Source organism: Cebidichthys violaceus, unplaced genomic scaffold (genome assembly GCF_023349555.1).
Source record: "Cebidichthys violaceus isolate CVI_PGR_0920_01 unplaced genomic scaffold, fCebVio1.0.p SCAF_2, whole genome shotgun sequence".
Lineage (NCBI taxonomy): Eukaryota > Metazoa > Chordata > Actinopteri > Perciformes > Stichaeidae > Cebidichthys > Cebidichthys violaceus.
The window spans coordinates 7,963,840-7,991,792 of NW_027176372.1; the positions used below are offsets into that span (position 1 = coordinate 7,963,840).

Sequence of the window (27,953 nt, forward strand, 5' to 3'; positions counted from 1 at the left end):
GCAGTAGAAGTACTACCTCTGCTTCTTGTAAGCTAGTAGTTTCCAGTGAGTGTTATAGTATTCATACCCTGCTCTGTCACTCGCTAATGTTAAACGAACCCACAGTGACACAGTTGTCACAGAGACTTTACATATCCTGGAAAGTTCCTTATACAGCTTTATCCTTGATTTTAACTCTTGAAGTCTCTAAGCGACACATACTGAACATCCTGGTGAGATCATGTGACAGTGAGTTCATTTCTGTACCCATGACATATCACTTCCAAAATGGCTGCCTGGCTGGTCAGCACATTTGACAAAAATAACTAATTTCAAAAAGCTTGCTTTTGTTGCTAAAGGTACACTGCTGAGCTGCTCAATTGATTTAGGTTATTCAATTATTTTTTTATTGAAACATGTTGTTGAATTCAAAACACATTTAAACAAACATAAAACAGAAACATAAAACAACAACACAATTTATTTAAATAAACAGAGCAACACATATCTTTACTTCCCCCCTACCCACTTCCTGTGGTTGGTACTTCCCGGAACTATAAATGGATGCTCGATACCCCGGGGAACTATTAGAAACGGGTAGAGGTGAGTTGTTGCAATAGTTATACTAACCTATCTTTAGCTTGGCAATATATATATATATATATATATATATATATATATATATATATATATATATATATATATATATATACATACACACTATTGTTCTGCCACACTCACATAAATATTTAGGCCTAATATTTAAGATTTATGTATTTTAATTGCATATAAAATTATCATCCATTTGGATTACATAGTTTTAACATAAATAAACTTAATGTGCTAGTCAAACATAAATGAAACAAGTACAATTTGTGTAATAATACTAATAAACCCAATGTATTTTGAATACACAATAAATAGGTTCATTCATTTACCATAAATCCAATTTGTTTGATATTCATAATAATCAAGTTTATTCGATAAACTCAACTTACTTAAAATACATCAAATATATGCACTTTGTATTAATAAACCCAATGTTTAATCAAATTTATATCTACATATTTCAAATTGTAAATGTTTTTCCATTCTCCCACACTAATATCCAATACATAAAAAAACAGGCAGACAACCATGTTTTACATTAACTATGTATTTCTGTGTGCCAAGTGTGGGCATTGAAAAAACTTCAACAATAACTTTTGTAATTTTAAAATGTTAAACAACTGTAAACAGACCTTTATAGCAGCAAAAACAGAGTCCTTCAAGAACCATGGTAACTGTAATGCTTACTTACAGTACACTAACATTTTAAGGAATCCCTGACACGTCAAACCAGCAATCCTTTGATCAAGAGTGGCTATTCTGTGGAATTTGGCATGCGGTAGGTCTCCTCCAAGTCTCCTGACTGAAAGTATCAGGCATGTTAACAACAACGTCAAAAGCCTTTTTAATGGCCAGCCTGATAATAGCACTCATTATAGCAGACTCCGCACAGGTGGCAGGTGAAAAACTCCAACAAAAACATCAACAATAACTTTTGTAATTTTAAAATGTTAAACATGTATAAACAGACCTTATAGCAGCAAAAACAGACTCCTTCAAGAACAGTGCTGAACAACCATGGCAACTGTAATGCTTACTGTACACTAACATTTTAAGGAATCCCTGACATCCATTTTTAGAAATGACCACCAACCTAACAATCTAAAACATTGCCATGGGGCTCAGTGGTTGAGTGGTTTTGCATCGTGCATCTATGTTTGCATGTATACCTACAAGTTCAAGAATATGAAAGGAGTACTTTGCAACAAAAATACAACAATAAAAACTGAAAAACATTTTCCTGAGGGAAATATCAGTTTATCACTGGAGCATCGTCATTTTCAGTTCTTGCACTTTCGATGAAAGTTTGGTAGAGTCCAGTTCCATCAGGACTTTCTGAAACACTTTGAATGTGCACTCAAGGTCCTTGGCAAGGCAAGGCAAGTTTATTTGTATAGCACATTTCAACAACAAGGTAAATGAAAGTGCTTCACATGAAACCATTAAACGCATCAAAACACAGAGAAGGGAGATTTAAAAACAATTAAGAACATTCATTGAAACATTAAAAACAGTCATTAAAACACTATAAAGCAGTGTAAAAAATAAAATACAGTAGTAAAATGCAGAGGTATAGGAAATTGATTAATATCCTTGAATCGTGTTCAATTAAAGGCAGCAGCAAACAGAAAACTCTTCAATCTTGATTTAAAGGAGCCAAGGGTCTCAGTAGACCTGCACCTTTCTGGGACTTTGTGTAGCTTAAATTAAGCGCATAGATCAGTCCGAACAGTATCACACATCCAAGGGTGTCACAAGGTAGGTTCCACGCCTTCAAATACAACACCAACATCGGCAGGCTCTTCTTCAGGACTGGCAGCCTCCCTCCGAATGACGTAGATGCCCATCGTTGTCTGTACAATCCTCGACACAGCCTCTGTAAGTTCGCTGTCCTGGAGGATAAACAAAGAGAACAATGAGCTGTGCCCCCATGCTGGTACATGTAAAATAATGGAACTTTTTTTTAAACTTTCCAAAAAAAACAGGAAGACCAGAAAACTTAATTTTTTTCATAAATTAAGTGTTGGGGTGGTTACATGTGCACTGTAGTGTACAACAGGACTTCATTAATGTCGAGTGTGAAATCTGATTTTGCTCACATACTGTATGTTCTACTGTTGCACCCAGGCATTCTGCATCTGGAAGGCCTTGGGTTGTTGACCATTTTGGGCAAATGGATTTCACCATATTTCCTTATTCTCTCATCTGGGTGGGGCTTCCTTTTCTTGATTTCCAGAGAGAATTCTTCATCACTGAGTCACTCTGATAATCAGGTCCTCAGCCAAGAAGAGTTTGAACTCCAGGTACTGGGAGGTGTTCTTTGCAGGTCGTTGCAAGGCCTGGCTGTCTTGTCTGTATTGATGCCATGAGTTGGTGATGGCCAAATCAGTAAAGTGAAGCATGGTACGGATAGTCTACTTCTTGGTGCGGCTGGACATCCTATAGAAACTGAGCATGCGGTCGCACATGTCAACCCTTCCCATGTTGCTGTTATATTCCGCAACCACTGCAGGTCTTGTGACTTGGATTTGCTTCTTTTCTTTTTTTTGACCATCTGGAACAGGTATTCTGGGGCTCAATCTCATGGGCGGTTGATGCCAAGACGTCCATCCACTTGGTGATTGCAATTTCATCAGGTCTTCGTACAATCATTTCTGATGACCCTCTTGGTTTTTTGCTCAGGACCTTTTCAGCAGTGAAGTGGCACTCTGAATTGTTCCTGCAGCAGTCAGGCCCCTTTCCTGAAGAGCATCCAGAAGACTGATGGTGGTGGTACTTTGGCTCTGAGTTATGCTCTGCTTCATGCTCTTAGATGCTTGTTTGGAAAAGGAAATGTACTTATGACTTCTGGTGACTAGTAGTTCTTTTGATTACCAATGTTGAATGCACTTATTGTAAGTCGCTTTGGATAAAAGCGTCTGCTAAATGCCTGTAATGTAATGGTGAAATACCGGTCAAAGTAGACCAGTGTTCCTTTGGGAACCGTCTCAGTCAAGTGCATGACTGAATTTCCACCTATTCCCATCTGCTGGACTTGAGCGAAGGTGTTCTTTCCAATGTAGGTTTTAAAGTCCAACACACTAAGCCACCTGGACTTGCATGAACGAACACCTTTAATCCTGTCGGATTCGGTTTCCCAAGCACAATCTGACGAACTGGACATCGTCCGGTGAATGGAACCATCTGTTGATCAATACAGACCTTTGTTGGTCTGGGTTGGTCGAGACAACTATGGAGGACTCTCTTCAGAATTGGTCGGACTTTCCAAAGGGGATCTATTTTCTTTTCCTCTTGGCACATTCAGATCATTGATCACTTTCAGTGAAGATCTGATCTTGTAGAAACGATCTTGTGTCATGGAGTCAGCTATAATCGAGTCTCTTGTTTTGGCAGCCCAATACATTTTAATTCTTGGATATCCAAGGCATGCGATGTACACTGAGATACCTAAAAAGGTCTTGATCTCTTCTGGCGTTGTGTTCAAGCTGCAGCTTGAGTCCTGGGTGACCGTGGCTAAGTGGAGAGCAGGGCCGCCTTTCAATCAGAGGGTCAGTGGTTCAATCCCCGGTTCCAGCTAGTCTCATGTCAAGGTGTCCTTGAGCAAGACACTTAACCCCAAAATTGCTCCCGTAGCTGCGTCTACGATAGATACTGAATTGTAAGTCGCTTTGGATAAAAGCGTCTACTAAATGACTGTAATGTAAAAATGTAATGTACCATGCATTGGTTGGTGAAGGACAGATCATGAATTAGTTCCTCGTCAATGTACTGCTGGAAGTACTGCTGAGGGCTCCAGTCTCTACGGCTTATTTGGGTACCATCATGTGCAATTCTGTATTCTTCAAACACAAGCATGAACCTAAGAGAAAGACAAAGCACACACACTAATTTAGCACAATTAACATGTTCCAACATATATCCATTTTTGTTCTGATTAAAAACCTCAGATCCCTACATGTTGGTTTTGGCCCATAGAGGACGGCGCACTTCAGCTGGCCCTGCATCTTGGTCAACTTCATCTGGCTCCTCGCCTGAGCTCTCACCCTCTCCTGTCTCTGCCATTGGACTCTCATCTTCTGATAGGTCTAGGTCTGAATCTCCCTTAATGATTCTTTTAAGAATCCTCTCTGCCCCTGTCATAGAGCTCTCTACTAAAGTACAAAGTCCTGACGTGCACTCCAGTGTACGTTAATAAATTAGTGGTTTTTCCTGTGACAATAAATAAGTTTAGCTCTGAAAACTCACTCAAATTACTCCTTAGATGTTTACTTACTAAAAACAATCAAATATAACCTTAAAAACATTTTAAATATGAATATCATGCTTACCTTTCTTTTTTCCATAAAATGTACTTTTATGCCCCCCCCCCCCCCCCCCCCCCCCACACACACACACACACACACACACACACACACACACACATGTAATGTCATTTTAAAGCTACAGTTGTCCTCTACTCAATAGATTGACATGTGTAGTATGAGAGGAATTAGCAAAAATATAATGTGCACTACAGTGTATCTCAGGAGGATAAGCGGGACAGTTTTCATAAAATGACCTCAACTGACCATCGATGCCTAGTAAGTTTGCCTCTTAAGTAGTACGCTACTTTTGTAAACCTGCAAGCCATCAAATCAATCTACATGCATTGTAATCCTTCAAGAGTAACAATTACTCATCCACAGTCAACTGCTAATTACTTTGACTAAAATTAATTATATATTAATTAATTAATTATATAAGTCCAATTTAATTGAAATACTTTTGACTGATTTTGAACTCAAAACTAGCAAAGATGAAGAAGTCGTTGCACTGATCGTTGGTCGGCCTCCTCGGCAGCGTATTTCTCCCAGTCCAAGACCTCCTGTCTGTCTGTCTCCATCTCCCTTATGATAGAGAACGGGTCCTTCTGCTCGTGGTCCAGGTACTTGGTGATGATAAAGGTGTCGAAGAAGATGTGGGACAGCTTGCACCTTTCATTCAACCTCGGGCTTGACAAGGTCAAGCATTTCGCAGAGGCCTCGAAGGGAAGGGGGTCGATGGTGTAATGGTAAATTTCTATTTAGTATATATTTCTACACCATTGTGTAACTGCAATTTAAGCATTTAAGCTTGCATCATGTAACTTATGATCCATGCAGCTGACTGCCTGCACACATATCCTCTTCTTCTTTGTGTTGGAGAACAAGTACTTATTGTATGTTCACATGTTCTATGCCTTAAGGATAAAGCGTATATATCTGTGTGTCTGTTGTTACACAGATAAAGCACTTCTTATACTTCTTTAACTGCCTGCACGGGATGAAACAGGATGTTCCAGTACACAGGCCCCCACCCTTGATCACTCTCTTTATAACTCAGTGTAAATTTAACTTGGTAGTGCACACTTCTACAGACTCTTTGTAACTCTGTGTAACTGTGCCTCTTCTTGCAAGAATAAATACTTTTTAAAGACAAGTTGTGTTTGACGACATTCTATATTTCAGCTTAAAAAGACTCAACCGCGGGTCAAATCATTTTCCACCACAATGGCCATGGTCTGCAGCCTTTGGCACTGGTCCTTGTAGACGTACTCCAGCTCGTACATGCTGAGCGGCAAGAAGCGGCATCAGTACTCTGCACTGGTGTCGGTACTGTCTGCAGCATAGGTAACGGCGGTGCGTCGTTACACAGTCCCTAACAGTCTGTTGTTGGCAGTTTGTCGCACCAATTAGGATTCCATTATGCCGACCACCGCATCCATCAAAGATATTTCTAACTTAACTCTCTTTTCCTCACCGCCACGCCTCTACCGTTTCTCTTTTCTCCCCCCTTTTCCCGACATCCCTCTCTCTAAGCTCCTCATCAGCAAAACACATGAATAATGGACTCAAGCGGACGTAGAAGTGTCCGTCGCGCCGATGAAGTGACACTTGAGTTGTTGCAGGAAAACAAACTGGTTTAATGGTGATTTATTGAGTCTGTTTGATTTCTGCAAAGACTCTGTCACTCTATATATGTGGTCCAGTTGCTCCATCACCAACCAATCAGTTCTGTTATCTTGTTTAGTTGCTGATAAAAAAAACAACAACTCCTGTGTGTGTGTGTGTGTGTGTGTGCGCACTGTGTGATGTGTAATCGTATTCTACAGACTGGATGTGCGTCTGTGAAATAATATCGCACTGCACCACCCCCCCCAGGGAGTATGTCACAAGATTTGTGAAATACAAATGCGTAGAGCGAGGGGAGAGCAAAAAGAAAAGGAGCAACGGGAAAAAAATAAACGAGAGAATGAAAAGAAATATTGACATCCAGACAGTCTGGAGAGCAGACAGACACATTGATGTGGGAACAATATTCAGCTTTTTCTTCTTTTTTTTATGAAAATGGAAATATGACTTTTGACTGGGAGAGAGAGTAAATACATTAAAATGGATTGTCCGAGAGATATAATGGAGAGAGCGACAAAAGCAGATGGAGTGAGACGAAAGGGGGGAGGGATTCCTTGGAGCAAAAACTAAAATTAAGATTATTGCCAGTCTTCATCAGGAGATGACCTTTAATAATAATATTACATTTTATTTGTATAGCACTTTTTAAAAGGTACTCTAAGTAAGAATGCATAAACAAACTCTTTTGTTTACATTCAAATATTCTATACATCAATATGCTTTTGAAACTGTGTAAAATATGTTCTTATACCTCCAGGAATTTTATGAACATTTTTACTTCTTTTTATGGAGCTTTCAATGATATCTCATGGCCTTCCTCTGCAAAAATAATTTGATCAGGGGTCACCACACCTAGAGACAGGTGGCTGTACATTGGTGGGGGTTTGAAGCACAGTTTTGTTTGCTGTAGATGTGATAGAGAAAAAAATGAGAGAAGAAATGTTTCATCACTGATGTGTTAAGAATGTCAAACATGGGTTGTAATGAAAAACAAAAATTGGATTTTAATTTGAGATGGTGAGATCAGAAGGATTAGTAACATTGTCAACACATTACTTGTCCTTGCCAGATAAATACAAATTATAAAAGTAAATAGTGAAATCGAAAATATTGGAAATATTTGTACATGTGTGGTGACTTATCTCTTCACTTCAATGACACTCACACATCCTCGTCTCGTCTTTTTTTCCCCCAGCATGCCCTTTTTGAGAGGCATCATTTTAGAATCCAAACATTTGAAAATGAAAAACATGTGTAGTTGTAATTGTGGATCAATACAGTTTTAACAATGAGATATCATTAAAACATTATAGCTAAGTTTAATTTTGGAGCTACAACCAATCCACACCAAAAAGTTCCATTGTATTTTGACATTTTTTTATTTTTATTTTATTTCAATACCCTACAAATGTACACTACTATTAATGATTGTAATAAGTAATTTTTTTTCAACTTGTGACATTATAATTAGTTATAATTATGATAATACATTACTTAAATATTAATATTGTACATTTTTAGGGATCTGAAATCAAATAAAACAATTTAATTATTATTATTATTTAGTACTATATTATTATTACTAACTTATTATAATGAATAATAATAAGTGCCCCTACTACTCAGAGTATGTTACTACAGTGCTTGCGTGCCTGTGATGTGTCAGAGACATAGATGCCTCTGGAGTCTTATTTCTCATGGGTTAACCACTCTGCGTTCTCCTACTTTTCAGCCCTATGGATCTGTGTCCAAATGCCTGGATAAGATGCAGGAGAGAGTCTCACTCCTCTCCTCTTATCCTCCTCCTGCCCTTTTGAAGTGCGTTTTCTCCCTCTGTCTCTCTTTCTCCTTCCATCCATCCCTCCCTCGATCTCTCTCCTTCACTGCTGGGGGAAGAAAATGGAGTTGCTGGCCCGACGCCAGACCTGACACTCCAGCCTTAATCTGATTAATGTTTTTAATTTATATAAGTGAGTAGCGATGGCCGTTGCCTTTACTGATGTTGGGTTTTAGGTGCACACACACGCACACTTATTTGCAGGCTCCATGTGACGGTGTCATATAGGCGTGAAAGGGCAGAAAGTGTGTGTTAGGAAAATATGGAGGGATGAGGAGGACTTTAAAAAAGATAGAAAGATAGAAACTGAGTAAAGTAAACAAGGAGTCGCAGATGACTAACACAAAAAATACTAACCGAGGGTCAAGTGAGGAGAAAGTAAAATGGTAGCAGTGGAAGAGAAAGGGAAAATAAAGGAATAAGAAACAGGGGCTGTAGGGCAAGAGAGCTGGGCAGAGAGAGAGAGTGACAAGGGGTTAAGAGAAGGAAAGGGAAAGACGGATGTACAGAAAGAGAAGAGAGGAAACCACCAGAGAAACAGACCGAGGAACAAGAGGGAAAATGAAAAACCATGAGAAGGAGGGAAAATCAGAGAGATGCTAATTATGAGAGATGAGGGATGATGAAAAGGGCAGCTTGGGACAATCTAATTGGAAATCCTGCCTTTATATTTCATACTATTCATCATAATGATTTTTTTTTAAAATCACATGAATCTACATGAAACTTTCAGCTCCCTGAATCCAACATGGAACAAATCTTTTTTTCATTTTTTTTATTAGGCCTATGTATCCCATTAACATCTTATAAAAGGTGCATCTGTGTGGGGATAAAGTGAAAAACAGGAATTCAAGCAACAACCTCGGACACATACCTTTCCATTACTGTTCCATCCGATCAATAATCCCATTGATTGTTGAGGAAACTGTTGTGGTAGGGAAAGCATCACAAACACACACACACACACACACACACACACACACACACACACACACACACACACACACATTCCCACTGTGTATTGCATCAACAAATGGCCTTGGTTGTTTTTCAGTGAATCACCCCAGGACAGAAAAAACACGGCTGGGTGGTGAAAGGATGGTAAGAATTATAGAGTCAGAGATGATGGTGAGAAAACACGGCCCGAATAGAGGATGATGTAGATAGTGCCTATTCTGACCGCATGCCCCTTCAGAACGGGGCTATTGCTTGGCTCCTGGTAACTCTGTTGTAAACATTACTTATATCCAGAATCCAGCAGCAAAAGTGAACTGCTGTCAATGAGCCGCATTCCGTAAATGTCCGCTGGGCACGACATACTCGCCTCAAAGCCACGCCTCTGCTCCAATCTCTTCTTTACTGAAAGTTTGTTAAAACTGAACGTGTTGCACATCTAAATTGCACCGACTTTGACACTGCACGTCTTTGGGTCCCCAACACGACAGCCGCCAGGTTCGAAGTGGATCGCACGGACATTTTTACAGATATATGAAGGACAAACACGCACATACAGAAAAGATATTTCTTGATTCATAGTTAGTTGTTTAAGACGTCAATAATAGTATTTGCCATGACAATGGCTGCACACAGTCTTTTAAACCATTACGATATAAAACATTTTAACAGACCTGAAACTAAAGTGTGCTTTTTTACTTTTTGAGATGTAATTAATAAACCAATGCCAACTTGTGCAGACCATTTCTAATTTCAGCACTTTGAAGAAACTGATCCAAACTGAGGATCCTCTTATTACCTCCTCTATTGTTTAAAAAAGCACCCCAAGATCAGACTAGATCAGGGGTCGGCAACCTTTACTATCCAAAGAGCCATTTTTCCCTATTTTCCACCAAATAAATTTTGTCTGAAGCTGAAAAAGCTATTTGATATTACATCTTAAAAAGTTTTATATATAGTTATATTATATATACAAAACAATTCTTGGCATTTTGTTGCTACCTTACCTGTTATAACAATATCAAACTCTTATGAAGAGGAGAAAAAAACTTGGATCAGTTTGCTGCAGAGGTTGAGAAATCGCTCTTTTTCGCTCATCTCCATCTTTTCAGCAAATGCTGTGTGCTTGTTCTGGAAGTGTCTTTCTACATTACATTTTTCGCCACATATCAAACAGGTAAGCCAGCATTGTTGGCAGTGAAAGCAAATGAATACGTCCACGCAGAATTAAACTCTTTTCTTTTTTGGGATTCATCCATTGATAGTTTACTGAGGGCGGGGATCTGTAAATCATGATTAGCCACCTGCAGGGAAAGGAGCTTATCAGCGACATAATAGGATGCTTGCGGAGGAAGCAGCTGTTATTGGAGCGATCAGTGAGTGGCGTGTCCAGCGGGGTTATCAGACCTATGGAGCGGCCGTCTGAAGTCACAGTTAGCGGCTTTGAGCAACCAATCTACTTCCTGTTTACACCAGCCCCACCCGCATGCCCAGTGTACGTGAATAGTCACGTGATATTCGTTTTCAGGCATGTTAGTCTGGACGGAGATCATTTCGAAAATGATGCTGAAGCGTTTGTGTGGACGGAGATTGTTTTTGTTTGTTAAAACTCTTTTGTTTGTTAAAACGTATTAGTGTGGATGTAGACTCGGGGAGCCGCAACAGAGGGGCTGAAGAGCCACGGGTTGCCGACCCCTGCCTTAAATGAACCCCTTTAGTTGCCAATGCCAAAGAAGGGATGCGGCGACTCCTCTCTTGCGGCGTCCCCTCACTTAAGCTGGGTGGTGGGAGCCTGGCCTGGTGCCCTCCATGACAGAAACCATCTATGACAGATTATACTGAGTCACAGATGCTAATGGAACAGCAGCTTCAGTTTTATTCAGTTTTGATTACATATTTAGATAGATATTTATGTATTTTGAAGGAGTTTTCTTCCTCTATTTTTGATCTCCATCTGTCCTCTTTCTCTCTTGTGTATTATTTCAGTTCTTACTTGTCTGCATGTTTTTGTTCACTTGTTCCTATCTTAACCACCTTTGCTTCTCTGGCGTTGTGTTGTAGTTTTTCCCCCCTTTTACCTTCTTCCATGTAACAAAACTCCACCGTCCATCTTTGTCTCTGCTGAGCAAACTGTTGCATCGTAATATTCTCCTTTCTAAAGCTCAAGGAGAGTCGTATCAGTGTCTTTTTCCACTCCTCCTACCAAACAATCGCTCACTCTCCGTTGCGCGTGATAGATTTTTCTCTGTCTGTCCCTGATGTCCACATATATCTCAAGAAATCAACTCTATTTGCAGTCCAAACGCGTGCCAATTCTAATTCTCCTCCCGGCACATCTACATTTCAGATGTTAGGAAGGCCATAGAGGTTAGTGTTATGGAATGCCACTCTCCCAGTCATCCCCGTGGTCTGAGAAAATCATCACATGACGAGTCTTAGATTATATGGAAGACCTATGTTATGTTATACTTTCCTGCAGGCTGTTGGCTTTCAAGCTGAAGTCTATTCACTACAGCACAAAGACGCGTCCACCTTGTGAGAGAACACTTCAGCCCGAAAGAGGTACCGTACCGTACATTTGAAACACTCCCATCAAGCCATAGTCCTTCCAAGTTAAGTGAGGACAATAACAATGTTAGAGGTTGTGCCAATTATGGAATAAAGTAGATAATCTTAAAGTCTTTATTATCTTTTATCCTTTCGTAGACCTTTTTGTTCATATGAACGTCACAAGAACTCCACTGGTGAACGGAGGAACCAAGGTATAAATTTAGATTATGAATAACAACCCAAGTGAGCGAGAAAGAAGGAGCTTTATTTGATGAAGAACCTTTGGCCTTGACCCCGTTGATGGAATAGATTAATTATGGACCCATATATAAAGCTTGATGTTGTGATGACAGGGCGAATGGACTGCAATTACAGCAGAGGGACAAAACATGTAGGGTGGTTGAAATGTCATTCAGCTAACATGGTTCAAATCCCGCTAGAATTATTGGATAAAATCCAAGTGGTGGAGTATGAAGTGCTGACAAAATAGATTAAAATGCTCATTCTGGCTTGAACCTGCGCTAAAAGTTTAGTCCTAAAATAATGAAATTGATTATCATAATATGTTGGCTTGATTAGTCAAGACGCTCTCAGACTTAGTATTGCTAATCACAGATGGGAGAGAAAGAGAGTGGTAAATGACTGATGTGTTAAAATTATGGAATCGAGTAAAACACAATAAAGTAGGATTTTATGAAAACTGAGATATCTATGACAATTCAAGGGTGCAACTACTTGGAGAGATGAATTAGATTATATCTGATAAGAAGACTTTGGAAGGCCCTACAAACACATTATGATGAATAAACGGCACCTATGGCAGCGTGTGCTGGATTGACCATTGCGCGATCTGTTGGTGGTCACCCAAAGCTCGGGCAGGGGTCAATCACTTGAGTAACAAGGGCAAGGCGCTTGGTCCATTTGAGTTCTCAGTAGCCCGCAGCAGAACAGAAGACTTGTCCATCGTTATGACAGGCAGAGTCCTCGGCCAGATGTTACTGATAGTTGAAAAAGGGAGTAAAGGACGTCCAAACCAGTTAAAGTTTGAAGGGGTCCAGGAAGTTCAGAATTTGGGCATATTGTGTATGTCATATCATACATACATTTGTGAGTAGTAATAGTAAAAACTTTAAGTGCATGAATTTGGTTCCTTGGAGTCCCTAATTCCTGGGACAACTTGATAGAACATGAGGTGAACAAAAAAAATCTTCTTAGGGTCCTTTCTCGGTCTATATCTAACTGATTGTTAATAGACAGTTTGGGACTTTGCTTTGAAAATCTGAGTTGTACAATGTGTAAAGATTTTCTGTTATGATGATCTTGAACTGCATACCTAAGCAGGCTGAATCTCTATGCCTTCTCATTCTGTGCATATAGGAGTCTAACATAACCTTGTGTATTTTAAACGCAACAATATAGGCATTTCGGCTGGGCTTATGTAACAATAACTTTCAAAGTGAGGCTTAGAACTGGAGTCACTGTATGTATAGTTCCCAAACAACAGCAGCGATATACAAATAATACAAGCTAGAAGAGGAATGAAAGTGTAGGATGAGGGGGGGGCAAGAGTTGTGGAGTTTATTCACATAATTTCCTCAGTCTCTCCCTCAGCATTTTCGCTGCTGCGTGTCTTCCATCTCCCTGATTTTATTCTGCAGATGTTTCCTCACTCACTCACGCCTTCTTTCCTCTCTTCTCTCTCGAATCCTCCTTCGACTTCAATTCTACCCGATCCTCTGTGTACCCTCAAACAACCCTTTCCGTTGTTTAGAGTTTTGAATTGAGCAGTCGAGAGCCAGCAAAGTGCATCTGAAATAACAATGAGAGAGGTACTTGTAAGCATACGCAACCAGTTGAAATCCACCACTCCGACTGCAAGTGTGAACATGAGAATAATATGCCTCGGTAGATGGCAAACATCCATCTTAAGGAGTCACGTTGTCTTATATTCAGTCCGGACTACTGTCAGAAATCTTTCATTTAGGAGCATCTAAAAAAATCAGGGTCTAAACATCCTCAATTAATTTCCCCAAGATTCTTGGACCAAGTTCATTCGCATTTGAAGAAAACTAAATTATGCCCAAAATATTATAGTTTTCCGTTTCCAAAAACAAGTTCTCAAGGCTCGCAACTGGAATAAAAGGCTCTGTGAGACGGATATGTTCTGCTGTGAAAGCTTCGGGGGGTTTAAAGCCATTGTTTCCTTTGTCTCTAGTTGCTGCTTGGAATAACCAAAAACTTTGTGTTATTGTTGTTGCATGGCTTTGGAGAAATGGCTGGAATCCATGTGCCTCTTTCTGTTCGTCACACTAATGGCGACTTAAGATGACTATCACTTTGATATGAAGCAGGGTGAAGAGAAAAGGAAGAAACTAAAGTTTACGTGAGGTATATCCCTCCTTCGCTAGTGTTGAGGTAGTTTGTGCTTCCTCTGACGGCTCTGCGATGATGTTGCCTCTCCTTTTCTACCTTTTTGTTCTGTTTCCCTATGTCTAATGTTGGCTCGTTCTCCTGCTCTTGACTTCCAGCTGATGCTGTTATGAATGCTGTGGGGAGCCTCCTGCACATTGTTGTGCCTCTGCGTCTTCTCTGCAAATATTTTGGCCTTTGAGCTGAGAGCAACATGACCCAGGGGTGAGCAGACGAGGAGAAGCGAGGAAGAAAAGAGGGAGGGTAGATCAGGGCTGGTGGTGGTTTGGGCACAGAGTGAATGGAATAAAAAAAGACAGGGGGGGTGGGGGGATGTTATTTTTTTATGTTTTGGAGTAACTGAAACGAGAAGACGAGAGATTAGAAAAGGAGGGAAAAAGCCTTCTTTCCTCTCGTGTACGGTTTCCTGTGAATCAACCATGTAAGGCTGCTGCAGCAGTGATTGGTGGCGGGGGATGTGGAACGCTCAGTGAAGCTCTGTATACTCTCGGGACATACAGATATGTCCTGAGAAGGTCGGGACATAACTTGATAACATAAATAAAGTCAATGGTAATTATTATTTCAACTATTTCAACTCATTTTGCAGACAATGTGGCCAGGGCTGGTATTGCGCAAGACTAAGTCATCCTATAGCATGCAATCCTGCTCCAGTCTAAGATCGTTGTATATGTCATAACCCAGGTCCTAGGCTATGACAAATACGGAAAGGACACAAGGGATGATGGTAAAGTATTCATTTTAACTAAATAAAGAAAGGGCTACCATGGTCAGTAACATCAGTAATGTAAACGTGGATGCGTGTGTGATGAAGTGTGGGGTGTTGTCAGCGACACCAAAGAAGACCAAAACCAAAATATAACCGGGCAGCCAATGGCAGAGATCACTCCACATACGCAGGACAGAGGCCAGGGCAGAGGAACCCTGGAGCAGGGCTTTCATGCCCTAGGAGCTCCAGGACCAGGTGCTCTGCATCAGGTAATCTGCCACGACTGCTGTTAGAGGCAGGGCCGTCACATATGACAGTAAGTAATTCAGGCAGACGACTTTTCAGAAGCTGCATGGTTCAAAATGTAAATGATTGTTATCTTTTGGTGGCGACATGTAACAGATCAAACAATGCAAAGTGTAGTTTGAACCTTATTTAACATATAATAGGGCTCATTGGGACCTTATTAAGGTGTCCCGCAGTAAGTAAGAGGTGAATATTAAAAATAACACATTATACAGGGGAAAAACAGTGTGAAAAAAGTCCTAATAAAACCAAATCTCCGGTGTGCCCATTTCGTTCTTTAATCTGGAGTGCTCTGTGGGATGTGACAATAAAAAGACATTTTGCAAAGATATGTAAACGTGAAACGGAAAGGGTAGACTCATGTTAGCCTCCCACAGAATCCTGATGGCCATGAAGATGAATCAAAAGGTTGTGTTGACTATATCTAAAATTAATTTTAAAGAATTAAGAAAAACTAAAACTTTTGAAAATTTATAAATGAGGTCTTAGCCTTCTGTATTATGCCAAGTGTTCTGCCCTCAGGACTGGGGAATTGGCGCCCCCTCCTGGGCCCTTTAGGTTGTTTTGTTGGTTTGCCTTTGTTTTGACATGCGCTCTGACCAAGAACAGGAAGTTCGCCACATGTGATAGTTTAGTTAGATGGTCTCAGAAAATCATCCGCTGCCATCCATCATGTGTTTACGCCGTCAAAAGCATAGTCTGTAAGTATTTGTTTAGCACAGACCACAGAATAGTATTTTAGTAATATTTTCATCTTTAGTATATTTGTAAAGGTTAGTTTTGTATCCGTAGCCAGTTGTTGTTACACTATACGTTTGACTGCTACAGAAGTGTAGGAGCTACATGAAGTTCAATTTGTGTGTAATTCATATGCATCTTGCTCATTGTGTTCTTCTGTTTGTTTTAGTTTTACTCCTATTTGATTCGTGTACGTTGGTGCTGCACAATAAAGCATCTGGAGCTTGGACGCTACATCCTGACTCCCGTATTCACTTCAATGGAGTTTGGCTTACTGCTGAATTGTGTACAAGTTACACACACAAGGAGAGCAGTACACCAAGCTTCCAAGTTTCCATTACTTAAGAATCTATGAAAACATGCAAAATGTATATTTACAGACTGATATGATGCTGACATCTCAGCTGAATTCTTTTTGCCCATTTAGATTTTGAAAATTTCAATTTACAAAGAACTGAAAAACAGCACTAAACAGGTGTTATACAAGACATTAACAGCAATCAGTGCTAAGGTTAGCCAGCAAGGCCAACTACTATACACTTTCAGAGTGAAAGTTGACATCACGTCTCCGAACAACACCCAGAAGCTCAAAGCTTAGACGCTGTTTCCACAAATATGTCCCAAAACAGCCTCTTCCTCTTTAAAAAATCATCAAATTTGCCAACAGAAAATGCCAGTGTCACTATCTAAAGCCTACTTCTGCTACTTCTTTAATTGCTGTTTTGTCTACTGCTACACTGCTCCCACTCTAAAGCAACTTAAGAATGTTGGAACATACCCAAATTATTGAGGTCAAGGGCTTCCATAGTCTGACAGATTTAGAATTTAACACCATGGTCACGACATGAGTACACTTTTAACTATTAGGTAGGTACTTGTTGGGGGAAATCTAATGACTAATTAAGTTTCTTTTATTTGACAACAGAGATGTTGTCTGCTCACGAAGCCTTGTGTCCTTATGTGACCATTTGTGACCTTGTTGTGTGAACTGCCTCTGACACTAGGGAAAGCAACTGTTTTGCACATTAGGTCCCGACCGTCATCTGTTTGTCCTAAATAAGAATGATAGATGCCAATACTTACGCAGAGCTGAATTATAACCCTGACTTCCTGATTACGATAAAGTGACCTTTGTACGGGAACAGAGTGTAAAGTGACGTTCCAGACACCTTGTGTAGTCTACCCTGTGTGAAGATAAAGTCCGTTTGTGACGAGATCCTGTCGTAAACCACCCTGTTTTACTACATGTGTTTTGAAGTATATATATGAGAGACTCAGAGACAGACCTCTGAGCAGCCTTGATACATGACCTGTACGTGTTTCAACTCTGTCTCCTTCTTGCAAGAATAAATGTCCTGATTAATGATTTTTGCATCGCCCTCGAGTGAATTTCTCTAACAGTACTGTATACGGGACTGTGCTCATGTTTCACTGCTTGACATCTCTGGTCTATAAAGAGTGTCAAAAAAAATTACCCTTGACCATTATGAGGTCAAGCAAGAGAGACAGAATGAGAGACAGAGGGGGAGGACGTTCGAATGTCTTTCCCACTTCCCCCTTTTCTGTTCTATTAAAATTGAAGGAAATTGGAGATTACCTTCTACAGTCAAACCAAACCTGTCATCGGCCTGTCTAATTTGCTGTCCATTGGTATCAAAGAGCAGCGGATCAAGAACCATGAAAAATACATTTAAAAAGAGCGTCCCATCGCCGTCAGTTACAAGTTGCTTCAAAGGCAGCAGTTCCTTAGATGCTGCAATTCCAAAGTCATTCACCATAAGACTGTAAAGCATTTTGCACTTTGTAGGCTTTTGGGCAGAGCAATGCAAAATAACCTCTAATATTTTTTCATGGAGATTCCATGAGCTTGCACCCAGTCAAAATCTGATGAAACGGAAAAATTTTTAGAATCAGTGTAATTTACAATTTACAATTTCCAATGTTATCACTTTCTCATATGTCCAAGCGAGAATAAACGCACATAAAACCTGCTTCTTATAACGCAAGAACTTGCCTGAAAATCATCACGTTTTCAAGTTTTCTTCAGTGTTAAATAATCCAGCGATAGTTGTCTGTACATCCATGGGTACATTGCAAGCAGGGACTGCTGATAGCTAATTGGGCATGTTTTTAATAGTGCAAATTGTAAACAAATAGGCTAAGGAAATGGGACCCAAGTTGAAGCACACAGCACAACTCATTGAATCTGTAGCAAAATAGGGGAGTTGTCTGGATTTTGTCTGAGAGATTGCCCACTGAGGCAGGCTTTGAGAACCACTGGTGTTTTTTTGTTTTTGCTGATTAGAATTTATATTCATATTCATACATCACACAGACAAACAGTTTAACAATGGAGATTTAGAGTCTTCCAAGTGCTGAGACTCTCAGTCATGAGCATCTGAAGAGAGAGTGAATCACACTTTCTGAGCAATGTGAATGATAAATCCCTAACAAGTATGCCAACTCTTTATCGTTAGAAAGCGCTTTTCTCGAAACCCTAGGATTTACAGACATTGCATTTTGGCATCTCCTTTACACATCATAAACAATCATCCACAAGCGTGCAACGCTGTTTGATGAACAGCAAGTCTGGATGTGAATATCCACTTGGAGATATGTTTAACTTTAACAGATGATGAGCAATGTTTCAAAGTTTGAGCCCAGATTTGTCAAAAACTCCATTATTATATCTCCACACATAAGGGATCTGGTACTGTCTAATTATGGGACTGTCTCCCTAACCACTAGGCTACTCTGATGTCTGATGCATTAAACATGGCCAGCAGGTCTAGAAATTAATATCGCAGAGCCACTGAAACAAAAGTTTGAGCACTCACTTTTTGGAAACATTTCTGATTTTTTTCATGTGTCTGTAAATGTCTGTGAGTGTGGATCTGTTTGAGTGAGTGTGAGCATGTCTGGGCCACTAAAGGTTATATTTACCATTTGTCTGGGTTTTGGGAGAGGCAGAGGCCAACTGGGGACAACCGTGTGGACCGCTAGAATTCTGATGGTCTTGTGGACCATCAGGCACACAACCACCCACACACACGCACAACAATGTTGATTGAAGATTTAATCAAATGTCAGGACTGCCGTGACGTCGCGCTGTAAATACAGGGTGTAGGAGGCCTGGAAAGAATGAAAATGAATAGGAGATGAAGGTGGATCAATCGGAATGAATGGAGATGCATAAAGACATGTATCTATTATATTGCCACTAATAATTCCCTGGCTACAAAAGAACCAGAGACGGGACATGAATCATTATCAGTTACAGGTAGAAAAGTGCCAAACTATGGAAAAAAAGAGTTGAGTGGAGAGTTTGCTCTGCTGGATGTGAAAATAGTCAGTTAGTTAGATAAGTTTCATTTATTCAGTAAATACCATCACTTTTGCAAGAGACCTGAAAACAATCACACACATTCTATGAAATCTAGAAGGGCCGTCGCAGAGCAACACATTCTCCAAGGCTGTTTCCATAATTGAACAATAATGTGTGTATCAGCCTAGTGATTCGTATCTGCTCCAAAATATGATGTTCTCTTCATATGCCCATGTTAAACCCATTCACAATGTTATAAGGAGGTCAGGTATGTTTTTAAAAAAAAAAACCTTGGCGAAGGTAATCATGAACATGTCAAACTTTAAAGTCCCTCACTGGTATGACTATTTCTAACTTCAAGCTTTGTTGCAGTTCATACCAGTAGTAAGTTGCATAGTATACTGCTATACATCAACGCATCAGGTTTTTCAACAAACTCCAATGTAAACCCCTTTGCGTCAGTATTAGACGCTCAGAGTAACTGATGTAGTTTAAAGAGCGAGAGAGTCTAAGGGAGGGAGGGTTGGATGGATCAAACAGACACAGGACTGTCTCCAATGTGAAACCAAGTCAACATTGACTTATTTGACATTAGTTACATAACTTGCAAACTTTTCTAACACCAAGATAACACCCAGAGACGTCCAAAACTGATGCTAAAGGGGAACCTAGAGCATAACGGTTTAAAGCCTAGGGCCAATGACCAAGCTGCAGTATTTGACGAGATGGGAGTAAAAATGTAACAACTGAGGCAACTTTTTGCTAACACATTAGCAAAAACAGCTTTATAAGGCAATCCAATGTGTGTATTTGGCTGTTGATGTAAGTTATTCTGCCCCCACATGGCCAACAATATAATATATGCAGCTTTAAAATGAAAAGTTTGATAATGACATAATTAACTTAACGGTTGTTTCTGCAACTGAAACAACTTCTGAATCAAACTGCATTTTGTTTTTGATTCATGCAGTGAATGCATACTGACGGAATGAGAACACATTCTGAACCACCACTACTGAACAGTCAAAGGGAGATGTTGTAAATTGAGAATTGTGGTAGCCTCAATCTGCACAAATGCATGAGGGTCAACATGTTGATGTAATAAACCAGCCATATAACACCGGGGTCTAAAGAATAGAATCTAACTGTCTGCACTCGCACCATGAGTCAGCTTACTCCCACAGTAATCCCGTTCACTAGACTGTAGTCGCCAGCTGACTTCACTGACACAACTATAATTGGTACATTTAGTATGATTAATCACTACCTAATCAGATTTGCATTTATGATGGATTTTTGGTCAACCAGTTGTGAGCGCATGTGCCGTCCAAAAATGAAGAGCCACGCTGTGTGTTAATGATCATTCGCCTCCTCTGGTCAGCTAACAGAGTCCCCCCCTCTTGAGTCCTGCCATGATAAATGTGTCAGCCAAAATGTCAGCTGAGGCAGAAGGCTCTTTCACGAAAACTGAAGCTGACCGCGAGCATGAAATCGATGAAGTGTCTTCAGAGTGTTCACTGCGGCAGTTGTCCACACCTGACAAGTAATTAGGCTCATGTCCAGTCGAAAAGAAACACTCCTGTTGTCTGTCTTGTGAAAAGACACAAATTGAGTTAGTAATCTCCATGTTTACGTGGAGTCAGGTCTACATTTTCAACAGCCACTAGCGAACAGACTCATGAACAACTCTTTTGATTCGACAAACTCTCTTGGCGTTTTTAGTCTAATACATGAAAAAACCTGTCACAATTGCACAAATTTGTGATTTCAGTCTGAATCGGATATGCTGCTCCCGTTACTTTAGAAAAGACGCCCATCAAGGTGACGTTACGTCCAGTGAGACATCTTATTTGTGTGATCTTGACAGTGTTGGCAGCGCTTGGTTGTGAAGAGCAGCTGAGCCTGTGAAGATCTCAGGACACGGGTGCAGATAATTTCATATTTTCACATTGAAAAGAGAAATATATATATAGTCTTACGGAGTCAGCTGTACAAATGATTGAGGATTTAACTACTTTTTTATTGTGGTTTTCAAACTAAACTTTTTGAATTTATGGGGAATTAAATACAAAAGTAGGAGATTTTGTTACTTTTTTGAATAAACAGTAACATGCTGGCAAATAGTTAAAATTACCGTAAAACAAAGTATTATAATGTCATATAATGCAATTAAACATATGGTAATATGTTGTTAAAATACACTAGGTGCACTGCCTACATCAATGGCGCTGAGGTGGAGCAAGTGAAACGTTTAAAGTTCCTGGGAATTAGCATAATAACCTAAAATGGTCAACGTACCATTCTGGTGAAAAACTCTCAAAATCAGCTGTAACAGCATTACCTTTTACAGAGGAGCTATAGAAAAATCCTGACTGGAAACATTGGAATGCGCACAACACTAGACAGGAGTGCTTTACAGCGGGTGATTAAAACAAATACAGAATATAATTGATACCCATCTATCGGGCCTCAGTGATATTGGTGAGAAGAGGTGCATGCGAAAAACCAAAAGGATATAAGACAATATGAGACAATACCCCTCCACCTTCCACCATATAATATAGTTCTGCTTTTTTGTGGGTTAACTTATGTAGCAAAATGGGACTACAACTACATTTTGTTGGGTAACCCTGTGTTGTACAATGTAAATAAATAAAACCTTGCACCTTAAAATGCTTGCGTCTCAGATGTTAATATTTAACAGTTTTTTATCTGAAAATATCTCATTCTTTGTCCGTTTGGACTGATCTCCACCATCTCGAGTCGCTTCTGGTTATGAAAACCAAAAGGGAGCAGAAGAAAAAAAAGATGGCCACAGCCAAAATGATCAAGGCTTCAAAATTGTATTCCACAAACCAATGGGTGACATAATTACGAACACTGCTTCTATACGGTCTATGTTTGAGAGTAATTCAAAAAGAACGATTTGTCCGTGAAGCTAACATCACAAGAGTGCAAACACAATCTAACAAGTGCCAATCCTAAATTGTTAAACTATTTCTTTAACAATATATTTGTCACCCATTCAATCAAATTGGTTAATTCATTGTTAAAACTCAAACAGGTGCTGTCTCATTCATGTGGTCTGCTGTGTCAAAATGGCAGCTTCTTAATAATAATGTCACTTCTCAAAGAGCTAGGCTTTCTTCTTAAGAAGCAATTATCAATTAATGTATTCCAATATCTTCGTATTGATCCCATCCTGTCAAACTGTGATAAAATAGTCTTTGTATTGTACCACATAACACTCACACATGCACGTATGTATAGTGTTAAGCTCTGAAACACATCCTAATGCAGATCATATCTTGACAGAATTCAATTTCCCATATGAAATTAAAACCCTTTGGAGGCCTTAATTGCGCCAATATTGATAGCAGGAAGTGAAGTGGGAGCTGGCGTGATGGGTACTTTCCCTTACTGATGTGTTCGTCTTATTTAGCTGTGATATGAACTTTATGGATGTTAAAAAAAAGCCATTAAAGACGGGGAGTGGGGGAGCTAAAGTCTTATTAGCTTTTCTTTGAGATTACAGGCAGAGAAGCAGAGTGTTTGGCCAAGGCTGTAGGCAAATTAAAAATCTGCCACGGAGGAGGAAAGGATGCAGAGAAAGGGGAGCGGGGCAGAGGTACAGAGAGCTCGTCAGGATAGGACGAATAAGCCAAAATTCACAGACATGGGTAAAGGCAGATTACTCGTCAGGGCGAGAGACAGCAGTAAACATGCAGTGTTTTGAATTTACACAAAACACTAACCCTTGGGACTCAAACCCCGGTATCCTGGTTGAAAGTCCTCTGTTTGTTTGAAGCATCATCTCCTTCAGGCTGCTCCTCTGCTTAGCAGTGACCGGTGACGTTCAAGGTTGTAGCTTGTAGCGTTTCCTGAATTTGATTGCAATATATTCTATAGGGTTAATGTCTGTCCAGCCCCAAGGACACTTCCACTTAAGCCATTTAATCAAATGTAGTAATTAGTCTCCCGTTCAGCCTTAAAATCTTCATTTGCTTGATTAAAACAAGAGGAGAATAAATCTGCCCATGAGGTGAGAAAAGCTTACTTGTTTCAAATACAAATCGACTTTGCTTGACTAAGGGGTTTCCTTACACACTTGTGTGATCAGCAATGGTATCAGAACCAACTGGTGTTTTTGAATGGAACTGGTCCAATGTCATTCTACACAAGGTAAGGTCATTTTGAGCACTGCTTAGACAAAGACAATTCAAAGGGTTTAAATATGGCATAAGAAGATATAAGATAATAAATGTTGATTAACACATTTAAAAAAATCATAAAATGATTTAAAAAGATTGAAAAACAGCTGAGACATCTGTTGCAGGGTGGATAATGCTTTGAACCCAGCTAAACCAAAGGTTTCATATAAACAAGTCTAAATAATAAATTAAATTATTATTAGTGCTGGCAAACTTAACCCGTTATCGCGTTAACACATTAATTAATTAACGCCGACAATTATTTTATTGCAAATTAATGCCGTTTTTTTTAATGCAATACACACCAGCAAATCACCCAAACAAACAAACAAACGGTGGAGGGAGACTTCGGCAGATTACGTTGGATGCAGCGTGTGGGAGAAGTATAGATAGACACAGCGGAGTGGATGGTATTGTGGAAGATGTCGGTCTGAGGAATGTTCTTAGGATCGCAACGAATGACGGCACGTATGAGACAAGATGCACAATCACAAGAAGAATACACGAGTTGTATGAAAAGGAGAGGACTACAAAAGCGACGGCGTTACAACGTGCACCAAATGTTGCTACTGGACATCGCTAGGTAACCATAATCACTTCGGAGTTACAGTGCATCATATTGATGAACAGTGCCAGCTGCATTCACATGCTCTGACTGTAATGAAAACAGAAGACAGACATTTTGATGAAACGTGCGCAGAACATTTTATTCATGTTGCACAGCAGTGGAATGTTTCAAAAAAAGTCAGCACACTTAACACAGAAATATAACTGCTACTGTGTAAAGGGAATACTGCTGTTAAAAAGCACCTTATTTGTTTAAAGTGTTTGCAAACCAAGTTATTGCAGTTTTGTTCATATAGCAGTACTTTTAAAATAAAAGTGCGCAATTGGGTTGGCTGTGATCCATCCAGCAGCAACAATGTTCAACATAATATATTGTACATAAGTATACTTTTGCATCTACTATGAACTTATCATAATTCTCCGAAAAGCAATATGACACTATGAAGAAGTTGTAACAGTGCGTTTATAAGTATGCTCATTCCGACTAGAGGATGTAAATGGCAAATGCATAATATTGTGTTCATCAAAAAATATGAACTTGATGCATCATGTTAGTGTTTTGAGAAAGGACACTTGCCTTGTAAACTCCTATGGGCCTGATTTGAACACAATAGGCAAAGGTTTTGCTCAAGCTGAATCTGCAATTGGGCGACTGCTACCATCATAACTCGATCTGATCATCCACAAAATGACTCAAATATCAAAACATGATCAATACTAAAGCAGCACTGGAAGTAACAACCCAGTCATTACTTGAAACTGAAAAATGGTAGAAAGATGTCATCTTCATCAGATGAACTGGACCTGGTGGAATCACCTAGCTGCAGGGGGGGTTCTTCCATGTGCTGCTTGATGTAGTCCATTCCTGAAATATAGTGAGGGTGAAAATATAAATGATAGGATTAATACAAGTTTCTAACATGTCATGACCCCAACCTAAGGTTTTGTACTAAATAGTTTGTTTTAATTTGAGGTTTATACATTTAGTTTCATGCACTGTCCATGCATCCATAATTGATTTGTGGATTTGCCAATATTACAAAGAGTCAAAATGTACACCGAGACACTTATTTTTCACTATCCCCATGTTGTCTTACCCATTTTGATTGTGGCATCATCCTTTGTCCAAGTTGTTCGGAATTTTGAAAGAAGAATCGCAGCTGCAATCAACTCAGGGTCTCCTGACATGTAGCCAAAATGATTCTTTATTCCCACCTGTAGAGCATCCACCAAAAGCTTGTAGTACTTCAATGGCAACTTGACTCCGTAAAGTTTGGCAGTCAGCAGGTTGATTGTTGGAAGTAGCCACCCCATCTGGGCATTTCCCTCTGCTTGGAAGATGTTGGTTGCCTGGGCGACTGGGCTCCTAACAGCGGCATACTCTGTGAGGAATGCTGGATTGAACCTGTGATGAAAACAAAAACAACAACACCGTTTTATAACACTATATAACCATTTCGTCAGATTCAACAAAAAATTGCTGGATGAGTAATTAACTAAAATGGATCAATGATAAGTGGAAGTTGGGATACAATGTGAAAGTAATTAGTGCCCAAGAAAGGGTGGGGAAACACATCCACAGTTCTAGAGACATTCAAGACATTATGTTCAATTCTGATAAAATAATAAAACATAATTCTTACTTCCATCGGAACCTTTAGGTCTGTGCAGATGACTCTGATGGCCCCCTTTCCCTTGTCTTTGATTATCCTCAGCAGTCTTTCCACTGCCAGGAACAAGGAGTTCCACCTGGTACCATTTGGGCACAGCAGTTGGAGGGAGCAAGCATCTTCAACAGTTTCGGCTGCAAGTGTGGATCTTCCACATTTGTTCCAAAGTGCATTACACCTGCCAAATGTTGAACGGTACACTTTCTTGTATGCCTCATTGGATGTTGCTTTCTGGGCATCAACCGTAACTATTAGGTTGAGTAGGTGAAAAGCACAGTGCTGGTGCTTCGGGAGCTGGAACTCCAAACCATCATCTTCATTCAGAAGCGCTGACACATCAACAAATTCCACTTCTTCACCCCCCTCTTGATCCTCTTCATGCTCTACTGGTTGAGATGCATCACCATCACTTCCGACTTCATTGTTGTTCTCATCTTCACCAAAAACTTGGAAAGTTTTTATGAAGTTAGAGCCGTTGTCTGTTGTTGTTCTCTGAATCTTCTCCCAAATTTTGAACTCAGAATAGATGTCATTCAGGGCGTTTGCCAACACATCAAATGTGTGCGAACCTCTCAGTTGTTTACAGGCTAGGGCTGCTGAGCATCTTTTGAGACTGTCAGGGTCAATCCAATGGGTAGTAACACCAATGAAGCTCCGCCTTCTGACAGACCAGCAGTCGCTGGTGGTGGCGATATGGCCAACTCCCCTCAGGCCTCAGTCACTGCCTTCTTCATTCCCTTGGAGGTGTCATCAATCATGGAGCACAGGGTCAGCCGTGTCATCATTTTTGCATTAGGCTGCAGTTCCTTCACAAAATCTCTAAATGGTTCTTGTTCAACAACACAGAATGGCTGGAGCCCTAAGACCACATACTTGACGACAGCTTTGTCAATGGACCTCTGAGACACAGTCAAGGTGTTCACTAATGTGGTCTGCTTGCTGGTGGAGGGAGTCTCAGGAGCCCTCTTTCTCTTTGTTGTTGTCAGCTCTCCATATTTTTTAAGGTGGTGTACATACTTTCTCTGAAACAGTGAGAGAAAGACATTTTGTAAGCATAACAACTTTAGCTAGCCCCACTTGCTACACACACTTGCATGCATCTCCAACTCTGACGCGGTTCAAATCGTAATGCTGCGTTCTCGTGGCTCCTGTCAATCCTATGGTGTGGTGGCTAGCTAACGTTAAGTTAGCTAACATTAGCCAACTAGTGCTGCAATGATTATAGTTAAGATGACTTAAATCAACAAAATCTCACAACTATCAACACTTCCTCAGCTCACTAACTCGCTAGCGATCTGTCTACCACACTAATTGTCTCATTTGATTTATGATAGTTAGCGAACGTTATTCTAACATACACCATGTATAGCTAAATTAGAAGATCAGACACCTGTCTCCCCCCCTCCCCCACCAAAGATATACTCCAATCCTGTGGGAAACACTGCTAGATATCTTAACAGGTTTATGCTAATTATGAGAACTAAACATTAACGTTGCGGCTCATGGGATTCATTTACCTCAATGTGTTTCCTGAGGTTTGATTGGGAGTTTTTGAATGCCAATATTTCAGTAGCTTTGGGTAACCATAAGAGGCACTTCATTCGGTACGAAGAATCTTTCACTCTTCGTGCTTCCATTTTTGCTTCCATCATGAAATCAGTCATTGTAGAGTGGAATTCTTCTCATGTAGTCGCTCGCTAGCTAACATCCTGGGCATCACTGGGAATCAAAAAAACGCAGCTTTGAGAGCACTTGTTTGCAATTGCACTTTAACATGATTAACCAATGATTTAACTTGCAAGCTAGGACCACTGATTCGCCAAACCTGCTTGCTTGCAGTCTGTGTTCCACCACAGTCCCCGACGTTGGTCTCATGATTCATTTATTTTCTAAAGATAGATTTGATTTTGTAGCGCGTAACAAAGGTTTCAGGGGAAATGTATCGGAGTCAAAGTATCAGTTTTCTATGCAAAATGTAGTGAAGTAAAAGTGAAAGTCAACAGAAATATAAATAGTAAAGTAAAGTACAGATATCCAAAAAAACGACTTAAAATACTAGTACTATACACCACTGCTCTTTAGGTAGTTTAGGGTGGATGAGCTGTGTGCGACGGCCTTCTGCGTGGCCGGCTCAGTGG

At 40.0% G+C, this 27,953-nt stretch overlaps 1 pseudogene; it reads right to left on the bottom strand.

Annotated features, from left to right (window-relative positions):
- Nucleotides 1–5,374: 5,374 nt before the first annotated feature.
- Nucleotides 5,375–27,452, bottom strand: LOC137875814 (uncharacterized; annotated as a pseudogene).
- Between the last annotated feature and the right edge of the window lie 501 nt (nucleotides 27,453–27,953).